The 23,113-nt window shown below is 43.4% G+C and overlaps 1 protein-coding gene across 10 annotated transcripts in view; it reads left to right on the top strand.

Moving 5' to 3' along the window:
- SRPK2 (SRSF protein kinase 2) overlaps positions 1-23,113 on the top strand; it is a 379,930-nt gene that overhangs the window by 77,876 nt on the left and 278,941 nt on the right. The gene's annotated exons all lie outside the window — the stretch shown is intronic.

Raw genomic sequence — 23,113 nt, 5'->3', positions numbered from 1 at the left:
GTGGTGGTAAATAAATATTGAATTATTCTCAATTGAGAAAAAGACGCCATATGGTATATAATTATTTATTCTGGGTATATTAAATATATATTGTACCGGTCTTCACTCCACCACACAAAACACTCCTTACTATGTACGTAATCTCTAATATGTTTATTAATAAATTATATAGTAGAGGGTTTCTTATGATATTGTCAGGTACAAATGTGTTATATTATGTTAGTCTGTCAATTTTGGGGACCAAAGAAATTGTTACTTTATGTGTATACAATCTCAGCTGATCTAAAAAATGAATCGTACTTCTGACAGGCATAATGTACACCTTCAATCCTTATCCCAATGACATAAGTATCACTGTTAAACATATGCATACATAAAATACACACAATTCTGTCCACAGTTATAATCTAAGTAGTTCAATATCCGTAAATATATCAGTACTGTACTTTCCAACACTTACCCATATGGTAAGTATAATTCATTGAGTTCTCAAAGTGATTAATGTACCAAAATACATCAAAGAGTAGATTTTCTCCAAATGTCATATATGCGTGTACACTTGTAAGGTAATCTAGATAGTGACAGGTCCAGCGTTAAAGTGTGCACTCTCTTCTGCTTTCACCGTCTTCTCTGAGCGGACGGGGGTGAGAGCGAAAGAGCAGACACTCCAGTGGAAGGTGTGTACATTCGCTACCTCCCGTATGCGGTGTTAGGTGGTCCTTGTTACTCCCGCATTGCAAGGACCAAATTCGCAGTCAGGAGAGGGGTGCACACAGAAGGGGATCAGTATGAGATACCTACAATCAAAATCCCGACTGTCCATATACTGACAAGGTCAAAATACTGACATTTAAAATGTTGACATATCAATATGTCATCTTTTTTTCGTGTATGTTGACATGGATACTGTATAAGTGTACCGCGTCCTCTCGCATGGCTCGCTGCGCTTGCATGCTATTATATTCCCACTCTAGGTCCACTGGGATGGTAAAGTATGAACAAGTCGGTTTCGATGAAAAAATCATGGAAAACTTGTGTCGACATTTCAAATGTCGGTATTTTGACCTTGTTGGTGTTTTGACCATCGGTCAATGGTTGTCGGTATTTTGACTGTCTGCATTTTGGTTGTAGGTAAATTGACTGCATCCCCACAAAAGGATGGGTACCTGTCCGCCATCTGGACGCTGCTTCCCCCTGCAGCCGGGAGCCAGTGTGTGAGCTTGTGGAACGTATTTCATCACATGAGCTTGATTACTTGTAAGCCTGTGATCAAGCCTCACATGTCTAATGTCTGTGCTGCATGTTATCAAGTTGTTTTTTTTCTGGAAATCAGGACTCAAAATTTTGCAAAGACTGAGAAAGAAAGAGCATTTAATGGATTGGATGAAAAAGCCCTTTGTTACTAAATAAGAATATATGGGATTGCATGGTCCTAAGACCACAAACTAGTTTGGACCTTGATTGCAAGTCAGTTGCGCCAGAATTCGCTTTTGAGGATAATGTGGAGAATATTTCTAGTGAGGAATCTGGTGAAGTTGAAAATGATGTCAGAATGTTAAATGTGGTTCTTGTGGATAGCCTACTGAAGAATATTTTTATAAATAGATGAATTATAAGTAAACTGTAAATAAATAAATGTGATGATCAGGATTTGCTATTGGAAGATTGGATACTTGCCAATACATTAAGTAATAAAATAAATTATTTTTGAAGAATGAAAAAATGTTTATAAGGGTCTGGGTAATATCAAGAGAATTGATCGTAAGTACCCGTTTAATGATGAATAGTTCCTAGGTTGGTGTGCGATCCCTAGAGTCTACGCTGCACTTAAGGTTGAATCCGCATCCTTCATGAAGATGGGGCTGTTTTGAGAGACGGCATGGATGAAAGGAGAATTGCATAGCTCTTCGCCAGTTCATTAAAATCTAGTGTTGCTATAGCCTCTGTCTCTAGGGCTTTGAAACTCTGGGGATCGGTTATGAACACAGAATTGGAAGAGAAAATGTCAAGACATTATTTACAGAGGAGTCTATAATGAAAAAGACTATAGAATATCTTTGTGAGGCATCACCTTGATATTTTGGAATTTTCAGCAAAATCTATGGCTGCAGGAGTGATGGCAAGAAGAGCTCTATGGTTGCATTTATGGCAGCTGAATGCATTCTAATAAACTGGTTTCTTTACATATGAAGGTTCCCTGCTGTTTGGTAATAAATTGGAGGTAATAATACAGAAAATGACGGGAGTTAAATCTCCAAGATTAACTCAGGATAAAGGCCCTACACACTGGGCGATAATACTCAAAGATATGAACGATCTCATTCATTAATGAACGAACGAGATAACGTTCATATCTTTGAGTGTGGAGGCACCAGTGATGAACGATGCTCGGCCCCGCGCTCGTTCATCGCTGGTGCCCCGTTGTCTGTGCATGCAGGCCAATATGGACGACCTCGTCCATATTTGCCTGCACTTCTATCCCGTCACTGAAGGGGGGGGGGCACATCGGCAAGGATTCTGGGCTACAGAGAAGAGATGATTTCCTTGAATCAATGAGAAGTGAGGGCAGTTTGGAATGCAATAAATTGCTTCTAGAATTGATTAACAGGAAGGCGTGTGAAAGAATTCTCTGGCCGCATGGCTGTAGTGGCTTATTTAAATCGCCAGGGTGGCACCAAGAGTCGAGTTTTGATGAAAGAAGTGACAAAAATTCTGGAATGGGCAGAAAATACATATTCGTGGCTCTGTACATAACAGGAAAAGACGACATTATTGCAGATTTTCTCAGCAGACACCAGGTGCTACCAGGAGAGAGGGAACTGGATATGCAAGTGTTTCAAGACATAGTAATAAAACTTGGTCATCCACAAATAGTTTCTCTTACGTCCTAGAGGATGCTGGGGACTCCAAAAGGACCATGGGATATAGACGGGATCCGCAGGAGCTTGGGCACACTGAAAATACTTAAAACTGGGTGTGAACTGGCTCCTCCCTCTATGCCCCTCCTTCAGACCTCAGTTAGACTTTGTGCCCAGGACTAACTGGACACTCACTAGGGGAGCTCTCCTGAGTTTCTCTGGAAAAGACTTTTGTTAGGTTTTTTATTTTCAGGGAGACCTGCTGGCTACAGGCTCCCTGCAGCGTGGGAGTGAGGGGGGAGAAGCAGACCTACTTCTTAGTTTAAGGGCTCTGCTTCTCGGCTACTGGACACCATTCGCTCCAGAGGGTTCGATCACTTGGTGCGACTAGCTGCTTGTTCCCGGAGCCACGCCGTCACCCCCTCACAGAAGCCAGAAGAAAGAAGTCGGGTGAGTATGAGAAGATCAGAAGACTTCAGAACGGCAGAAGACTTTGGTAACCAGGTACAGCGCAGCGGTAACGCTGCGCTCCATGCTCCCACACACTATCACTGACGGCACTCACAGGGTGCAGGGCGCTGGGGGGGGCGCCCTGGGCAGCAGGTTATTGGGGTCCGGGAAGCCGGCAGAAGCCTTTTCGGTGCCTCGGCACCGTTTCTCAGCCCCCGCCGGCATTTTCAAGTTTTTCAAATCTGGCGCGCTGAAGCCCGCCGGGAAGGGGCGGAGCTTAGCACGCGGCTCACAGCGCCATCTTTTTCTCCTCCACGCGGCTGAAGGAGACGCTGGGCCGGGACCTCCATCACTCCTCGCAAGTAACGGGGAGATATCTCAGGGGGGGGCGCAGTGTGGTGCATTTATTACTAAAAGCAGCGCTGGTCATATATATCTCTGATAGGGAAATATGGGCGCTGGGGTGTGAGCTGGCATACTCCCTCTGGGTCCTCTATCTGGCCTTCACTGTGGGCCTGTCCCCTAGCTGAGACATACTGAGTGTGTGTCGATTAAACGTGTCGGCATGTCTGAGGCTGAATGTGATTCACCGGAGTAGGTTGTTGGAGCGGTTGTGGGTGTGGATTTAGTTCTGTCGGCACAGCCGACACCTGATTTACTCACATTACTAAGTACAATCAATACGAAGGTAGCTTCTTTATTAAAGAGGTTGGATAAGTCTGAGTCACAGACGCAGGTGTGGGAAAAGTCCATAGAGGAGGCTTTGTCTCAGGTACAGACCCCATCGGGCGCGCAAAAGCGGCCGTTTACTCAAGTGGTAGATACTGACACAGACTCTGATTCTGAGGTCGATTTTTCTGAGGCTGCTTTGCATCCACGTTTAGTGAAGAGTATTCAGTACATGATTGTGGCTATAAAGGATGTTTTACACATTTCTGATGAACCTGCGGTGCAGGAAACTAGGATTTGTTTGTTCAAAGGGAAAAAACCTGAAGTGAAGTTTCCCTCCTCTCATGAAATGAATACTCTTTGTGAAAAAGCTTGGGAGTCGCCGGATAAGAGGTGGCAGATTCCCAAGAGGATTTACATGGCGTATCCTTTCCCCTCTGATGACAGGGAAAAATGGGAGTCGTCTTCAAATGTTGACAAAGCTCTATCTCGTTTGTCTAAGAAGGTGGCGCTTCCGTCTCCTGACACGGCAGCTCTCAAGGATCCGGCGGATCGCAAGCTGGAGACGTCTCTGAAGTCCATTTTCGCTAATACGGGTGCATTGCTCAGGCCTGCAGTGGCGTCGGTGTGGGTGGGTAGTGCTATTGCTAAATGGGCTGAGAATTTAGCTGCTGATATGGATACCCTTGATAAAGATAATGTTCTTTTGACTCTTGGTTATATCAAGGACGCTGCAGATTACCTGAAGGATGTGGCGAGGGATGTTTGTCTCTTGGGATCAAGAGCCAATGCCATGTCAATATCGGCAAGGAGGGCGTTGTGGATCCATCAATGGAATGCGGATGCCGACTCCAAGAGAGCTATGGAAGCTTTACCCTTCAAAGGTAATGTCTTGTTTGGGGACGGCTTGGCGGACCTGGTCTCTACCGCGACGGCGGGTAAGTCCTCTTTTCTTCCCTATGTTCAAACACAACACAAAAAGGCACCACATCAGCAGATGCAGTCCTTTCGTCCCAATAAACACAGGCGTGGAAAAGGTTCGTCCTTCCCCGCTTCTAAAGGTAAAGGAAGGGGTAGGAAGTCGCCTGCCGTGTCAGGCGCCCAGGACCAAAAGTCCTCCCCTGCCTCTACCAAGTCCACCGCATGACTCTGGGGCTTCCCTGGGGGAGTCCGGACCGGTGGGGGGCCGTCTCCGTGTCTTCAGTCAGGTCTGGATTCAATCAGGCCTCGATCCTTGGGTCCAAGAGATTGTATCTCAGGGATACAAACTGGAGTTTCAGTAGGTGCCCCATCACCGTTTTTTCGTTTAGCCCTTACCAGTGTCTATTCCGGACAGGGAGCTGGTGCTGGCAGCAATACAAAAATTGTGTCAACAGAGGGTCATTGTTCCCGTTCCCCCGTCACAATGGGGGGAGGGGTTCTACTCAAGCCTATTTGTTGTTCCGAAACCGGACGGTTCGGTCAGACCATTCTGAATCTAAAATCCCTCAATCCATACTTTAAAGTTTCAAGTTCAAGATGGAATCTCTTCCGGCTGTGATTATCAGCCTAGTCGATGGTCAGGGAACTTCTGAGGCCGAAGACTGTGTCCATCCATCAATGTACGTGGGTTCTGGGGAAGAGGGTTGCGGCGTACGAAGCCATTCCGTTCGGCAGGTTTCATGCCTGGGTGTTTCAGTGGGACTTGCTGAGCAAATGGTCTGGGTCTCAATTGCACATGCAGCGGAAGATAAGTCTATCTCCCAGAGCCAGAATTTCCCTCCTGTGGTGGCTACAAGGGTCTCACCTCCTAGAGGGACGCCGGTTCGGGTCCTGGACTGGGTACTTCTGACAACAGATGCAAGTCTCCGGGGCTGGGGTGCGGTCACCCAAGGCAGGAACTTCCAGGGGAGATGGTCGCTCCAGGAAGCGGGTCTCCACATAAATGTTCTCGAATTGAAAGCCATTTACAACGGCCTGCTACAGGCGAGAAGCCTTCTTCAGGGTCGATCTGTCCTGGTACAGTCAGACAACATCACAGCGGTGGCACATATCAACCGTCAAGGCGGCACAAGGAGCAGAGCGGCAATGGCGGAGGCCACAAGAATCCTTCGCTGGGCGGAACAACACGTGAGCGCTCTGGCAGCGGTTTTCCTTCCGGGAGTAGACAACTGGGAAGCAGACTTCCTCAGCAGACACGATCTCCATCCGGGGGAGTGGGCTCTTCATCAAGAGGTGTTTGCAGAAGTGACAAAGCGTTGGGGACTCCCTCTGATAGACATGATGGCGTCTCGTCTCAACAAGAAGCTCCCAAGGTATTGTTCCAGGTCAAGGGACCCCCAAGCCAGTGCGGTGGACGCCCTGGTGTCTCCGTGGGTGTTCAAGTCGGTGTATGTGTTCCCTCCACTTCCTCTCATTCCAAAGGTACTGGGGATCATTCGGCGAGCAAGGGTTCAGGCAATTCTCGTCGTTCCAGATTGGCCAAGAAGGGCCTGGTATCCGGATCTTCAGGAATTACTTGTGGAAGATCCTTGGCCGCTTCCTCTAAGAGAGGACCTGTTGTTGCAGGGTCCATGCGTGTTTCCAGACTTACCGCGGCTGCGTTTGACGGCATGGAAGTTGAGTGCCAGATCTTAGCTCGTAAAGGTATTCCCGGGGAGGTCATTCCTACTCTCCTCAAGGCTAGGAAGGAGGTTACGGCGAAGCATTATCACCGTATTTGGAAGAAGTATGTTTCCTGGTGTGAGACTAAAAGGGCTCCTGCGGAAGAATTTAATTTGGGGCGTTTTCTCCACTTTTTGCAGGCTGGTGTAGATGCAGGCCTGAAGTTGGGCTCCATCATGGTGCAGATTTCGGCATTATCTATTTTCTTTCAAAGGGAATTGGCTGCCCTCCCAGAGGTTCATACGTTTGTGAAAGGAGTGATGCATATCCATCCTCCGTTTGGGCCTCCTGTGGCCCCATGGGATCTTGATGTGGTCTTACAGTTTCTCATATCTTCCTGGTTTGAGCCTTTGCGTAAGGTTGAGTTGAAGTTTCTCACCTGGAAGGTAGTCATGCTGTTGGTGCTGGCATCTGCCAGGCGAGTGTCCGAGTTGGCGGCCTTGTCTCATAAGAGCCCGTACTTGATCTTTCATTCAGATAGGGCAGAATTGAGGACTCGTAAACAATTTTTAGCAAAGGTGGTGTCTTCGTTTCACATTAACCAACCTATTGTGGTACCGGTGGCTATGGATGCTGTGGCAGTTCCAATGTCTCTGGATGTAGTGAGGGCTTTGAAGATCTATATCGCCCGTACGGCGGTTGCCAGGAAAACTGAGGCGCTGTTTGTCCTGTATGCTTCCAACAAGATTGGTCATCCTGCTTCAAAACAGACTATTGCACGCTGGATTTGTAGTACGATTCAGCAGGCCCATTCTTCGGCCGGGTTGCCGGTGCCGAAGTCAGTGAAAGCCCATTCTACCAGGAAAGTGGGCTCGTCTTGGGCGGCAGTCCGGGGCGTCTCGGCTTTACAGCTTTGCAGAGTGGCTACCTGGTCAGGTTCAAACACTTTTGCTAAGTTCTATAAGTTTGATACCCTGGCTGATGAGGACCTTGCGTTTGCTCAGTCGGTGCTGCAGAGTCGTCCGCACTCTCCCGCCCGGTCTGGAGCTTTGGTATAAACCCCATGGTCCTTTTGGAGTCCCCAGCATCCTCTAGGACGTAAGAGAAAATAGGATTTTGGTACTTACCGGTAATCCTTTTCTCCTAGTCCGTAGAGGATGCTGGGCGCCCATCCCAGTGCGGACTGTTTCTTGCAGTGTTATCTTGTTGGTTCACTTGGTTCACAGGTTGTGTATTTCTGGTTTCAGCTTGTTGCTGTTGGTTTTTCATACTGTTATCTGGTTTACTGTTACTCCGGTTGTACGGTATGTTTGTGGTGTGGGCTGGTATGTTTGTAGCCCTTAGTTTACACAAAAATCCTTTCCTCGAAATGTCCGTCTCTCCTGGGCACAGTTCCTATAACTGAGGTCTGGAGGAGGGGCATAGAGGGAGGAGCCAGTTCACACCCAGTTTTAAGTTTTTTCAGTGTGCCCAAGCTCCTGCGGATCCCGTCTATACCCCATGGTCCTTTTGGAGTCCCCAGCATCCTCTACGGATTAGGAGAAAAAGATTTACCGGTAAGTACCAAAATCCTATTTTAGATGGCTACCCATCAAAACACAAAGGCACCCATTTTCTTCTCCAGATACCATCTACCATGCATCTAACCTAGCATGGAACTTCACACTGGGATATGTATTACATAGAATATGACGGCCGATAAGAACCACTTCTAAACACATGCACACACTTACACACTAGGTTTATTTATTTTTGTCAGTACCTAATTAACCTAGCAGTATATTTTTGGATTGCGGGAGGAAACCGTACCCTGAGGAAACTCACGCAAGCATGGAGGAAATATGCAAGCTCCACACAGCTAGGGTCATGCTGCAGTTTTTGCATGACTGGTTTAAAAGAGGTCTGGTGGTGCCAACCAGTAAAGTACAGATAGCAGCGTTAAGTGTTCTGCTGGACAGGAGGTTATCTTCTTGGGATAAGAAAGCTCAAGTATCAGTGAAAGACATTTGTGCAGCAGCTACCTAGTCATCTGTTCATACTTTCTCAAGCTATTATGCTTTGGATATTTTGAACGCCCACTTTGGAACTCATGTCCATGAACATTTTATTTATTACCCTTCCTGATATTATGCTTTGGTATATACTAAAATAATGGCTGCAATAAAGTAGTGAAGAAGAAAATATTGAATTATGCTTACCATTAATTTCATTTCTTTAAGAGACTTCGTAGCAGCCTGAGCTTATAATATTCCCTCCCTAATTGTGTTTATTTCCCAGAAACCAAATATGGGGAGACACTCAAAAGACTCCAGAGTAAGAGGAGTGACCCTGTATACCCTAAGTGGGCAGGCCCCAGGGGAATGAGGGACTTTCTGTTTAGAACTAGGGGGATGGGATGTAATTCCAGAGTAATGGTTGCCATGACGTATGTCGAAGAAACAAAATCATCAGTAAACATAAATCACAAATTTGTCATCAATCTATATGAATTTGAACATAATCTATTTTGAATCTTTTATTTTTTATTTATGTATAAAATACGCCTGATGAATATGCTTATCTTGACAATACACATAATGATTTTAGACTTGAGGAGCCTGCACACTGCGTGCGCCGAGTGTCATGTGTCTGGTTTTTCTTTATTGCGCCTCCCCCTGATGTCACATCGAGATCATACATACCTCTGCTTCTTTCTAGGTCACTAAGCTATACAATGGTGAAAACACAATTTAAATTGCTACAGTAGTCTTTGCGTGATGCTGGAATGAACAAAAATTACCTTTTTTTTTTTTTTTTTTTTTTCAATCTCCATAGTTCATATATGGTCCATAGAAGTATATTTCACAAAAAAAAAAAATTATGTACACACACAACCCTTGCAGTTTTATTATATGTATAGATTCTCTGATCTCTCCCTGATGAAAGACATTGTATTATGTAGCCTCTGCAGGAAGGAAATTTTGAAAGGCCTAGCTGAACATGATTATTACCTAGTAACCTTGTTTGACTGCAAGAGAGGAATGGCCAATGGATAATGTGCCTGATTATCCATCTACAGATAACATAAGTGCTATTCATTTTGACCCTATTTGTAATAAAAACAGTGCTCACTCTAGAATCCGGGCATGGCAGGGCACCGGTTTCGAAAAGGGGGCGTGTGCGTGCGTGTCGAAAAGGGGGCGGGGTCACACAAAATAGGGGGTGGGGTCATTACGTGTAATAAAAGTGGGCGGTTCAGCCCACAGACGTAAAAAAAAGGGGGGCGTGGGCGGCCGGCGGCATCACTGTTGGGGGCGTGCCCAGCACCTACGGAGGTGCTGGGCTTCCCCCAAGCTCTCAGCGTGAATGGATGCCACGCGCACAGCATCTTTACACGCTCGGAGGGCAGGAAGCGGGCGGCTGTTTTAGCAGGGCGCCGCAGAAAGGGCAGGGCGGGTTTTGCCCTTAAAACATCGGGCAGGGCGCGGCGCCCTGCTACAACAGCCTAGCGTGAACACTAAAACTTGATCCAAATTGCTGAATCCAAAACTAAATGACACAGTCGTACTTCGTATTATAACTAATGTTTGTATAGGTTTGTTTGTTGTATAAAGCGGTGTATGTACTAGTAATTTCAAAGCATAAATTGATTGCTTTTATAGGGAACAGGTTCAAGAGCTGGCATTTCCAGAAGAACAGGCAAGTCAATAGAGACTGATTTTGTTTCCTGACCTATTTCTTGTACCCTGTGTCGGTCTAACCGGTGCAAGCATGCACTGGGTGTCTAAATTAATCTTCTGTTATAATTATATATCTGTGGTGAATAGTCTCTTTGCTAAGCCTTTATGTTGCATAAATAAAACTATTGCAGCTTAGAGAAAAGAAAACAAAATCTGATTGTCCACTGAAAAATGCTCACATCCTATTTCACTTTGTGTTAACGGACGTTAACAAGGGGCTCTGGTGAAAAAGCGGCTGGAATTGCATTGCCTGAGGTTACCACGCTTTTTCGTCGGCGGTAATTTACTGCAGGTAATTGAATTCTCCCCTTAGTTATCATTGGGGAAAGATCAAGATACCAGGACAAGTGGACTTCTTATGTAATCAAACAAAAATGACTCACCTTTTAACATTAAAAACGTGTTAAAAAAAACAACTTTTTTAATGCTTTGTGTTTTTGCAATCTGACGAGTAGATTTTTTTCTTTTTAGTTGTATATGACTGAGTAGAAAATATGCTTAGTAATTTTGCCCATTTTATCTGTGGCAACTATAATTCACAGTGATTTTAATTATTGCTCTTGTGTTGAGCAGATTACTTATCACCAGCTGAACTGCTTAAATAAGACCCAACTTACTGAGCTATTGTTTTCTTCACTGTTTGCAATACATAACGCAAGAAATTCTCTCTAAAGAGCATGTGTTTTGTGCTGAAACAGATGCTGTCTTTCATTTTCTTTCTATGTTAAGCATATTGATCTGTTCTCTGTTAAAAGTTCCCTGGCATCAAAGTTTTGCAGTAGTGAGCTACAGAGTTTTCAGTGTTGTATCAGTTAAGTAGTAAAATAAATAATACAAATAACCTTTGGATATGTTATTGCATTCTATCTTGTCGAGTCAGTTTTTTTCTATTTTTGAATAAGATTTTAATAATTTGTACACTCAGTATTTGTAGCAGAGCAAGGCTGTATGTGATTGCTACATATAGCACAGATGGTGTAATGGGTTAGCATTACTGCCTCACAACACTAAAGGTGGCCATCCACTACTCAGACTTGTCTGAACTGCAGATAGCATCAGATTTCTCTTGAACTCTCCCGGGAGCGTCCCGGGAATCGGATCAGACCCTGGCTTTAATTTTCATTACATTCACTTCAGATATATCTGATGCAATATATCATGTGCCAGATCGCATCAGATATATCTGATGCACACATGCTACATGTGATTGATCTGATGCTGCTGCTACCGCTGTTCCCCCTCTTGGTGGGTGGGAGTGTCTAGGGAGATGCCAGTCAAGTGACGCTTCAGATGAATCTGATCAGATACATCTGAAGTAAAAAAAACAATCCGATGTGCACCTGTTTTCTTCAGATTCAGATAAAAAGTTGGGGCAGCCTCAGAGATCTGTAGTTCAGATATATCTGACACGGGAGTGAGCATTGGATCTGAAGAGCCATCCAATGTGACACTTTTCTTCAGATATGACGGTCAGATGCATCGAAATCTGAAGAAAATTGCCCAAATCTGACTAGTGGATGGGGGCCTTTACTGTGTGGAGTTTGTATATTCTCCCTGTGCTTGCGTGTGTTTCCTCTGGGTACTCCGGGGTTTCCTCCCACAATCCAAAAATATACTGGTAGGTTAATTGGCTCCCTACAAATTAATCTTAGCGTGTATGTGTGGTAGGGAATATAGATTTTAAGCTCCACTGGAGCAGGGACTGATGTGAATGGCCAAATACTCTGTTAAGTGCTGCGGAATATGTGTGCGCTATATAAATAACTGGTAATAAATAAATAACTAATAAATAATCAACATACAGCACAGCTCTGCACAAAGACAGCTGAGAATTACTATTAGCAAAGCACAAACGTTCTACCTATTTAGTATGGATTTTTCTCAATGACAATTTCCAGTTTACCCGAAATACCTTTCCTTTTAATCCTTGAAAACGAACATCGTCCAAATCGGAAACATCGCCAAGTGTGTAGGTCCCATTAGATACACATAACATGGACAGTGATACTTTTTGACTAATTGACACAGTTCTTGTTTGAATATTCTGTATTCTTCTCAACGTATTTTTCAGTAAGTGCAGATGTGTCCTCCTATGTTCAGTACATCCTTGCGGCAGACGCTCCTAACAGCCCCTCTCTGCATGCCAGGTCTCGTGAGACTCTGCTAGCGGTGGGAGTCTTTTTTTTTTTTTTTTTTCCAAGGAGGCTGTGTTGATTATTTTGATAGGCAACACCTGTGTGCCACTAGTCTCTGAATCTGTACACAAAGTGTAACAATGTAGCAGGCGCAACTTTTTTCCAAAACAAGTTCTGTTGTGCGCCATATACAATCTCAGTCACACACAAAATGCAAGTGTCATATATCAAATCAGCACAGTCTCCTGGTGCATCCTAGTTGCATCGCGTTGCGCAAAGACACATTTTTGGCAAAAATCAAACCACCCAATGCTAGGAGAGCTGCATGGGAACTGGCGGCTCACCTGCACTAGCATCTCTCGTTGCTTGGCTTATTAGGACAAATCTGTACTTCCCCGTGTATTTTTGTATCCCAGATTCCGTTACAATTCCCACAATTAGTCGCATTAACTGTCTATTCCAGGGGTGGCCAACCAGTCAGAGACAAAGAGACAATAAATCTTGTTAGGTACGTCAAAGAGCCGACATCAAGCCGAAGGAGCGTGTGCAAAAATGGGGTGTGACCTTGTGCCTGATAGGCCACATCCCTGGTATAAAATACAATGAAAATGCTAGATCCACATAAAATGCATTTTAAAGCCAGAATCAACATAAAATACATTAAAAAAGACACTTCCACATAAAATAATTTAAGAATCCAGATCCACATAAAATATATTGAAAAAGCAATATTCACATAATACACTTCAGCTCTTCCATGTGTCACTCCAGCCAGCACCTTCCTGTGTCACTCCAGCAAGCGCCCCCATGTGTCAATGTGTCACTTCAGCCAGCACCCTTCTGTGTCACTCCAGTCAGCTCCCCATTGTGTCTCTTCTGCCAGGATTCTACTTTGTCACTCCAGCCAACTCCCCCATTGTGTCACTCCTGCCAGTACCCTCCTCTGTCACTCAGGCCAGTACCCTCCTGTGTCACTCCAGCCAGCAACCTCCTGTATCACTCCAGTCAGCTCCCCCATTATGTCTCTCCTACCAGGATTCTTCTGTGTCACTCCAGCCAGCTCCCCCTTGGGTCACTCCAGCCCACCTTCATATGTCACTACAGCCCAGTATCTGGCTCCCTCAGTTTTTGTGTGTCTGTTTGGAGTGCACCAGTTTCCAGGATCTGTTGTGGTCAAGTGACTTTGAGTGTCGGGAGCCACATTTGAATAAAGAGAGAGCCGTATGCGGCACAAGAGCCACAGGTTGGCCACGGCTGGTCTATTCCAATACAGCGCAGTGATATCCATAACGCAGTAATATAATTCAACTAAATGTTAGAATTTATATTAACTGGAGTCATATTCTGTTCCTTTACCCTTGTACCCAATGCAGCATAAACACTACTGCTGGATTTAATACAAAATAACGGCACTGCACCACTATGCACAGTATAATCAGGATAAACCCCACTACTCTAATCAAATGCTTTCCTCCTCATATCATATTTTCCTATAGAATCCTGCACCCCCAAAGGCTCCTATATTCTGCTCCACTTTATATAATCTCCAGTACAAGCATATATTGTGTTCATTTCACGATATAACCTATATGGTCTTCCATAGCCATGGTACAGAAGGGAATGGGGAGGTGGAATAGAGAAATATGAGGAGTGGTAAATGCATAATAGTTGTATTCTTAACTATTTAAGCTTGGTGTGAGATTTCCTCTTTTTCTGGGAAAACCCCCTTCACTTTTCATATGGGGGTGGATGATAGTCTTTAGAACGGAACCAGTTGTTTGGCAAATGATCTAGTAAAAGAATGTGATAAGCGGAACCCTCTAGGGCTAGTGATTCAAAGTGAACCCACTCATAAAATATAAAGGTCACCAGATGTGAAAATAATATCTATCTATATAATTTTGACTATCCATATGTCCTTATTCTACCATACGTTAGTTCACGTTACAAATTTAGTTTATTTTACTTTTATACTATTGGTTCTATCCTCCTCTAAGTTTTTCCCAAAGGACCTCTTCATTGCCCTTAAATTCCTTTTTAGATTTTAGAGTCTCGTGCAGTATATTTTTTTATTAGCTTCAATTTTGATTTTTGATTTTATTTTTTAGGCTTTTTGTTTTCAAAAATAAGGTTAATCAGGTTTGTTATTCCTCTAAAAAAAAGTCTAGATGGACATGTTTGATTCATATTTTAATATAAACATTTAAGCTTGCAGGTCAAAGTTGCAGTCCTACATTAACCTAGTGTATTGCAGTAAAAATACATCCTCCTTCCATGTGCAGAGGCTCACATTTTTAGCACCCATACAGGCCTTCTATAGGCCTGATAGACAGCAGCCAAGACAACTTTTGGCAACAATATAAAACAAAACAAATACATTTGCCAGTACACAGTTCACCTATATTATACCTTGGGATACGGTCGTCATGGTCATGAGGTCGACATGAGTTTTTCACATTTTTCCCCCACATATTTTTTGTATTTTTCCATACTTCACGGTCCACGTGGACTACAATTGGAATGGTAACCTTGCCCAAAGCATGGGGAGCAAATCGAGCCATGCGATGGGACACGGTTCACTAATTGGGGTTCACCGTCACATTACGAAGAAAACAACACCAAAAAAAAGTCCAAAAACTCATGTCGACATTTTCACCTGTCGACCTAGTACATGTCGACCTAATGCCCTTGTCAATCTTCAGTGGTCGACCTAATGACTGTCGACCTAAGTTGCGTCGACCCATACCCTATACCTTAGTAGCAGTTGCATGGAAATAATACCGTATGTAAAGGCAAAATATAAAAACAATTGTCTCTGCTCATCACTACTACAAGACTGAGTGTACCTAAAACGCATGAGAAATTAGTTCATATTTTGATTAAAACACTTACATTTGCAAGTAAGCATCACACTTTCCTCATTTCTGAGAATCCTACATTATATCGGTTTGGGTACGGGACACGACAGGATGCTGACGGTCCGAATACCGACAGTGGCATCCCGATGGTCAGAAACCTGACACTTTTTAGAAGATAAGTTAACCCTCACTCCCCCCCACCCCCATCCACATACACACAGCCTAACCCTCTTCTGGCATACTTATGTTCAGGATTCTGGCTTACAGGATTCCGGCGCCTGCATTTTCAGTGGTGTCAGGATTCCGATGCCAGTGTTCTGACTGCCGATATCTTGAAAGTCGGGAGGCCAACAACATCCCATTATAACAAATGCTGTAAAATCTATTGAATCCCAGTTAAAATGCACATGCCACCTACGGTGTTGGCAGATGATCTGTTTTAACTTTCTTATGTTGGGGTGTGTGTGTGTGTGTGTGTGTGTGTGTGTGTATGTATGTATGTGTGTATATATATATATATATATATATATACATACATACACTGCTCAAAAAAATAAAGGGAACACTTAAAAAACACAATGTACCTCCAAGTCAATCACACTTCTGTGAAATCAAACTGTCCACTAAGGAAGCAACACTGATTGACAATCAATTTCACATGCTGTTGTGCAAATGGAATAGACAACAGGTGGAAATTATAGGCAATTAGCAAGACACCCCCAATAAAGGAGTTGTTCTGCACGTGGTGACCACAGCCCACTTCTCAGCTCTTATGCTTTCTGGCTGATGTTTTGGTCATTTTGAAAGCTGGCGGTGCTTCCACTCTAGTGGTAGCATGAGACGGAGTCTACAAGCCACACAAGTGGCTAAGGTAGTGCAGCTCATCCAGGATGGCACATCAATGCGAACTGTGGCAAGAAGGTTTGCTGTGTCTGTCAGCGTAGTGTCCAGAGCATGGAGGCACTACCAGGAGACAGGCCAGTACATCAGGAGACGTGGAGGAGGCCGTAGGAGTGCAACAACCCAGCAGCAGGACTGCTACCTCCGCCTTTGTGCAAGGAGGAGCACTGCCAGAGCCCTGCAAAATGACCTCCAGCAAGCCACAAATGTGCATGTGTCTACTCAAATGATCAGAAACAGACTCCATGAGGGTGGTATGAGGGCCCGACGTCCACAGGTGGGGGTTGTGCTTACAGCCCAACACCGCGCAGGACGTTTGGCATTTGCCAGAGAACACCAAGGTTGGCAAATTCGCCATTGGCGCCCTGTGCTATTCACAGATGAAAGCAGGTTCTCACTGAGCACATGTGACAGACGTGACAGAGTCTGGAGACGCCAAGGAGAACGTTCTGCTGCCTGCAATATCCTCCAGCATGACCGGTTTGGCAGTGGGTCAGTAACGGTGTGGGGTGGCATTTCTTTGGGGGGCCTGCACAGCCCTCCATGTGCTCCCCAGAGGTAGCCTGACTGCCATTAGGTACCGAGATGAGATCCTCAGACCCCTTGTGAGAGACCATATGCTGGTGCGGTTGGCCCTGGGTTCCTCCTAATGCAAGACAATGCTAGACCTCATGTGGCTGGAGTGTGTCAGCAGTTCCTGCAAGATGAAGACATTGATGCTAAGGACTGGCCCACCCATTCCCCAGACCTGAATCCAATTGAGCACATCTGGGACATCATGTCTCGCTCCATCCACCACAGACTGTCCAGGAGTTGGCAGATGCTTTAGTCCAGATCTGGGAGGAGATCCCTCAAGAAACCATCCACCACCTCATCAGGAGCATGCCCAGGTGTTGTAGGGAGGTCATACAGACACATGGAGGCCACTACTGAGCCTCATTTTGACTTGTTTTAAGGACATTACATCAAAGTTGGATCAGCCTGTAGTGTGTTTTTCCAATTTAATTTTGAGTGTGACTCCAAATCCAGACCTCCATGGGTTAATAAATTTGATTTCCATTGATAATTTTTGTGTGATTTTGTTGTCAGCACATTCAACTATGTAAAGAACACAGTATTTAATAAGAATATTTCATTCATTCAGATCTAGGATGTGTTATTTTAGTGTTCCCTTTATTTTTTTGAGCAGTGTATATATAATGTGTGTGTGTGTGTGTGTGTGTGTGTGTGTGTGTGTGTGTGTTTATTTATTGATTAGCAGTTTTTATGTAGTGCAGCATATACTGTGCCTTGCTACAGTATTCACCCCCTTGGTTTTTTACCTATTTTGTTGCATTGCAACCTGTAGTTTAATTTTTATTTAATTTTTTTTTATCTGAATTTTATGTGATGGATATGCACAAAATAGTCTAAATTGGTGAAGTGAAATGAGAAAAATGTATATAAAAAATAATTTTTATAACTACAAATGTGAAAATTGCCATGTGCATATGTATTCACCCCCTTTGCTATGAAGCCCCTCAAAAGTTCTGTTGCAAACAATTACCTTCAGAAGTCACATAATTAGTGAAATGAAGTCCACCTGTGTGCAATCTAAGTGTCACATGATCTGTCAGTATAAACACACCTTTTCTGAAAGGCCCCAGAGGCTGGAACACCACTAAGCAATAGGCATCACGCCATGAAGACCAAGGAGCTCTCCAAACAAGTTATGGACAAATTTGTTGAAAAGTACAAGTCAGGGTTGGGTTAAAAAATAAAATAAAAAAAATTATCCAAATCTTTGATGACCCCCCCCGGAGCACCATCAAATCCATCATCTTCAAATGTAAAGAACATGGTACCAGAACAGAACTGCTAAGAGAGGGCTGGCCACCAAAACTCACATACCGGACAAGGAGGACATTAATCAGAGAGGCAGCACAGAGACAAAAGGTAAACCTGAAGGAGCTGCAGAGTTCCACAGCAGAGATTGGGGTATCTGGCAATGTTACCACAATAAGCCGTACACTCCATAGAGCTGGGCTCTATGGAAGAGTGGCCAGAAAAAAGCCATTAATTAGTGTTAAAAATAAGCAGCCTGTTTTGAGTTTGCCAAAAGGCATGTGGACGACTCCCCAAATGTATGGAGGAAGGTGCTCTGGTCAGATGAGACTAAAATTTAACATTTCCGCCACCAAGGAAAATCTATGTCTGGCGCAAACCCAACACATTCCATCACCCCAAGAACACCATCCCATGGTGGTGGCAGCATCATGCCAGCAGGGACTGGTAAACTGTTTTGAGTCGAGGGAAAGATGGATGGTGCTCAATACAGGGATATTCTTGAGCAAAACCTGTTTCAGTTTGCCTGTGATATGAGACTGGGATGGAGGTTCACCTTCCAGCAGGACAATGACCCGAAGCATACTGCTAAAGCAACACTTGAATGGTTTAAGGGGAAACATTTAAATGTGTTGGAATGGTCTAGTCAAAGCCCAGATCTCAATCCAATTGAGAATCTGTGGTCAGACTTGAAGCTTGATGTTCACAAGCAGAAACCATCCAACATGAAGTTGCTGGAGCAGTTTTGCCTTGAGGAATGGGCAAATATCCCAGTGGCAAGCTCATAGAGACTTATCCAATGCGACTTGCAGCTGTAATTGCCGCAAAAGGTGGCTCTACAAAGTACTGACTTTAGGGGAGTGAATAGTTATGCACGCTGAAGTTTTCTGATATTTTGTCCTATTTGTTGTTTGCTTAACAAAAAAAAAACAAAAAAACTGGGTAAAAACTAGTAAAACCGAATCTTATTGGCTCACTGATGTCACGTGTTTTGGATAGCCAATAATATTCGGTTTTGAGAACCGAGTAAAACCGAGTAAAACCGAATCCGCTCATCACTAGTAAAAACTAACAGTCATAGAGTTATGACGGCCCTGCTCGCAAGGTTACAATCTATTGGGAAATTGGCATTGATACCCAAGGGTAGGTGCTATCTATTGTATAATTGACCACCAGATTGCAAAGGATCTTGGTGGGATGTATGATAAGGTCACTCATTGATGTTGGCCTTGGGTCAAGAGGATGGGAACGTGAAGAAAGAAAATATGTGAGGATATGTGTGGACTGTATTCACTCATATATAATGAATTCAAAAAAATACATATATGTATGTATGTGTGTATATATAGATAGATATTCACACACACAAAATTGTCAGCACAAACCTGTATATGTCTGGCAAATAAATATTGAACACATGTACAGTCAGGTCCATAAATATTGGGACATCGACACAATTCTCATATTTTTGGGCTCTATATACACCACCACAATGGATTTGAAATGAAACAAACTAGATGTGCTTTAACTGCAGACTTTCCACTTTAATTTGAGGGTATTTTCATCCAAGTCAGGTGAACGGTGTAGGAATTACAACTGTTTCTATATGTGCCTCCCACTTTTTAAGGGACCAAAAGTAATAGGACAGTCAACACAAAAGCTATTTCATGGACAGGAGTGGGCTATTCCCTCGTTATTTCATCATAAATTAAGCAGGTAAAAGGTCTGGAGTAGATTCCAGGTGTGACATTTGCATTTGGAATCTGTTGCTGTCGACTCTCAATATGAGATCCAAAGAGCTGCCACTATCAGTGAAGCAAGCCATCATTAGGCTAAAAAATCAAAACAAACCCATCAGAGAGAAAGCAAAAACATTAGGTGTGGCCAAATCAACTGTTTGGAACATTCTAAAAAAGAAAGAACGTACCGGAGAGCTCAGCAACACCAAAAGACCCGGAAGACCACGGAAAACAACTGTGGTGGATGACAGAAGAATTATTTCCCTGGTGAAGGAAAACCCCTTCACAACAGTTGCCCAGATCAAGAACACTTTCCAGGAGGAAGGTGTATATGTGTCGGTCAACAATCAAGAGAGGACTTCACAAGAGTGAATATAGAGGGTTCACTACAAGATGTAAACCATTGGTGAGCCACAAAAACAGGAAGTCCAGATTAGAGTTTGCCAAACAACATCTAAAAAAGCCTTTACAGTTCTGGAACAACATCCTATGGACAGATCAACTTTTACCAGAGTGATGGGAAGAGAAGAGTATGGAGAAGGAAAGGAACTGCTCATGATCCAAAACATACCACCTCATCAGTGAAGCATGGTGGTGGTAGTGTCATTGCGTGTGCACGTATGGCTGCCAATGAAACTGGTTCCCTTGTATTTATTGATAATGTGACTGCTGACAAAAGCAGCAGGATGAATTCTGAAGTGTTTCGGGCAATATTATCTGCTCATATTCAGTCAAATGCTTCAGAACTCATTGGACGGTGCTTCACAGTGCAGATGGACACTGACCCGAAGCATACTGCGAAAGCAACCAAAGAGTTTTTTAAGGCAAATAAGTGGAATGTTATGCAATGGCCAAGTCAATCACCTGACCTGAATCCGATTGAACATGCATTTCACTTAATGAAGACAAAACTGAAGGGAAAATGCCCCAAGAACAAGCAGGAACTGAAGACATGTGCAGTAGAGGCCTGGCAGAGCATCACCAGGGATGAAACCCAGCGTCTGGTGATGTCTATGCGATTCAGACTTCATGCTGTAATTGACTGCAAAGGATTTGCAACAAAGTATTAAAAAGTGAAAGTTTGATTTAGGATTGTTTAGTTTGTCCCATTACTTTTGGTCCCTTAAAAAGTGGGAGGCACATATAGAAACCGTTGTAATTCCTACACCGTTCAACTGATTTGGATGTAAATACCCTCAAATTAAAGTGGAAAGTCTGCAGTTAAAGCACATCTTGTTTGTTTCATTTCAAATCCATTGTGGTGGTGTATAGAACCCAAAATATGAGAATTGTCCCGATGTCCCAATATATATGGACCTGACTGTATGTTTGTTTGCGTGCTGCAGGTAGCACCATAACCAGATGATTCTTCAGTCTTGTTATGTTCTTATATACCTAAAATTAAACCATAAAGCAAACCTAAAGGGGAGTTAAATTCATAGCATCAACACAATGTGCCATTACGGAACATCACATAGCGTCCTGCCGGCATTGCAAGTTTTCCCTCGCACCCCATAGTGGAAATCTTGCAAAGTTATTACTACTATGATTGACAGATATGTGCACATCCGGGCATGGCAGCAGTGCCCCATGGCGCTTCCCACAGAATAGAAATCCAAATAGTATGATATCGTACAGGAAATATTTCTATTAAAAAAAGTGCCGTCTTTCCCATACCAGATAAAGGAAAATGTCAAGGTCATCAAAGTCAGGGGTTTAGATGGATATAAGCTTCTTAAGCCAAGTACACACTTAAACTATCTTGGCATGATATGTCATTTTCATGCAGATTGGAACGACATATCGGCCAGATCGTACAGTGTGTATGCCCGATTGCGTGCTCCCGGTGGTTATACATATATGTTTTCATACTTTTGGAATGAATAGACTGCAAGGGTCTCCATTGTGTTTGTACGAATAGTGTTGTAATACACTATAGTTCTGTAGTTTCTTGATAATATTAAGTCTAGGTTGCCTAAATATTGACTTTAAAGTTCTAGTAGTCCTCACCACATATTGTATGGATGAAATACATTGTAATACATGTACACAACAATTGAATTCACAATTAATAAATTATTTCATTTTGGTGAATTGTACCACTGAAATCATATGTTACATTACATGTTCTATCAACCATGTGTTTACAAGTTAAGCAAACAGATATATTGCAGCAATTGTTTCCAAGGGGTCTTGACAGAAGCCAAGTTTTGCAGAGTACTTGTTTCCGATCTAAGGCCGCTTGGATATATAATATCTATGAGATTCGTTTTCCTCCTGATGGCAACCTTAGGTATTTATTAGATACCCTTGTTGAAATCATATCTTGTTTTAGGATGACGAAATTAGTCAAGATTTATTTTCTTAATCTTTTTTGATTTAACGTTTAATTTAGAGAAGAATCAAGTAGACTCTGTGGGTGGTATTCAATTGTTTGAAAAGTCAGTCGGGTGTCTGTTTTTTTTCCTATCAAATAAATAGGGAAAAAACAGACACCCAACCGACTTTTCAGACAATTGAATTCCACCCTGTGAATGAAATGGAGTTATACAAGGATTCATACTTGGGATATATAATTTTCTTTCTTTAGATTTGTTCTTTTTAAGTTTAAGTTCTAATAGTATGGCTAGGATGGAAGATTTTAGTTCAGATAATCTATATTGCAATATGTGGAACTAACTTTCCTTGATTTACATAGAATACATTTTGGAGTGTACTAGAGGTATGCAGAATGTCTGGGATATTTTAGTTATATTAATGTAGTCCTATCCCTTTGGCACCCCAGGTAGGTGGAGAGTATAATTTAGTGTAAACTCATATGGGCTATTTCATTACTATACATGATCTATTTTTGCACAAATTAAGTGGGAATGGTTTATTGAAGAGTCTTTATACATGGAATATTATGACAGATTATATGTCTGTAATGCTCATGCATGGACAAATGCTGGGTCTTATGTATCAGGATTCGGTTGCGGCTGCTGAAGTCTGTCCCTTGGCGTTATTGCTCCCGGCAGCGGCCTCCTCTGCAGCCCAGGGTTGCTTCATGGTCCTCTTCCCAGCATTCCCCTATGGCCTTCTCCTTGGCATCTCCATGTATGGCTTACCGCCAGTTCCGTCCGATGGACACCACCATCTTGTCCCGTTCAGCTGACTGCGGACAAGCCAGTCTAGTACCAGTATCCGTCCAGCTTATCACGTCCCCCAATGGACCGCAAGCAAGGGAGATAGAAGGCACCTTCTGGGACTCAAGGCTCCAGAGCAACGTTTGTCTTCATGCCTTCTGTGGTTCCAGTTTACAGGTCTCCCTGTGAATCTGCCATTACCCTGTGACAGTTCAGCTGCGCAGCTCATTACCAAGCTATTCCAGGTTCCAGC

The sequence above is a fragment of the Pseudophryne corroboree genome, chromosome 6 (assembly GCF_028390025.1).
Source record: "Pseudophryne corroboree isolate aPseCor3 chromosome 6, aPseCor3.hap2, whole genome shotgun sequence".
NCBI lineage: Eukaryota > Metazoa > Chordata > Amphibia > Anura > Myobatrachidae > Pseudophryne > Pseudophryne corroboree.
The sequence above is the reverse complement of the archived record's forward strand: the minus strand, read 5'-3'. Positions and strand labels throughout refer to the sequence as shown.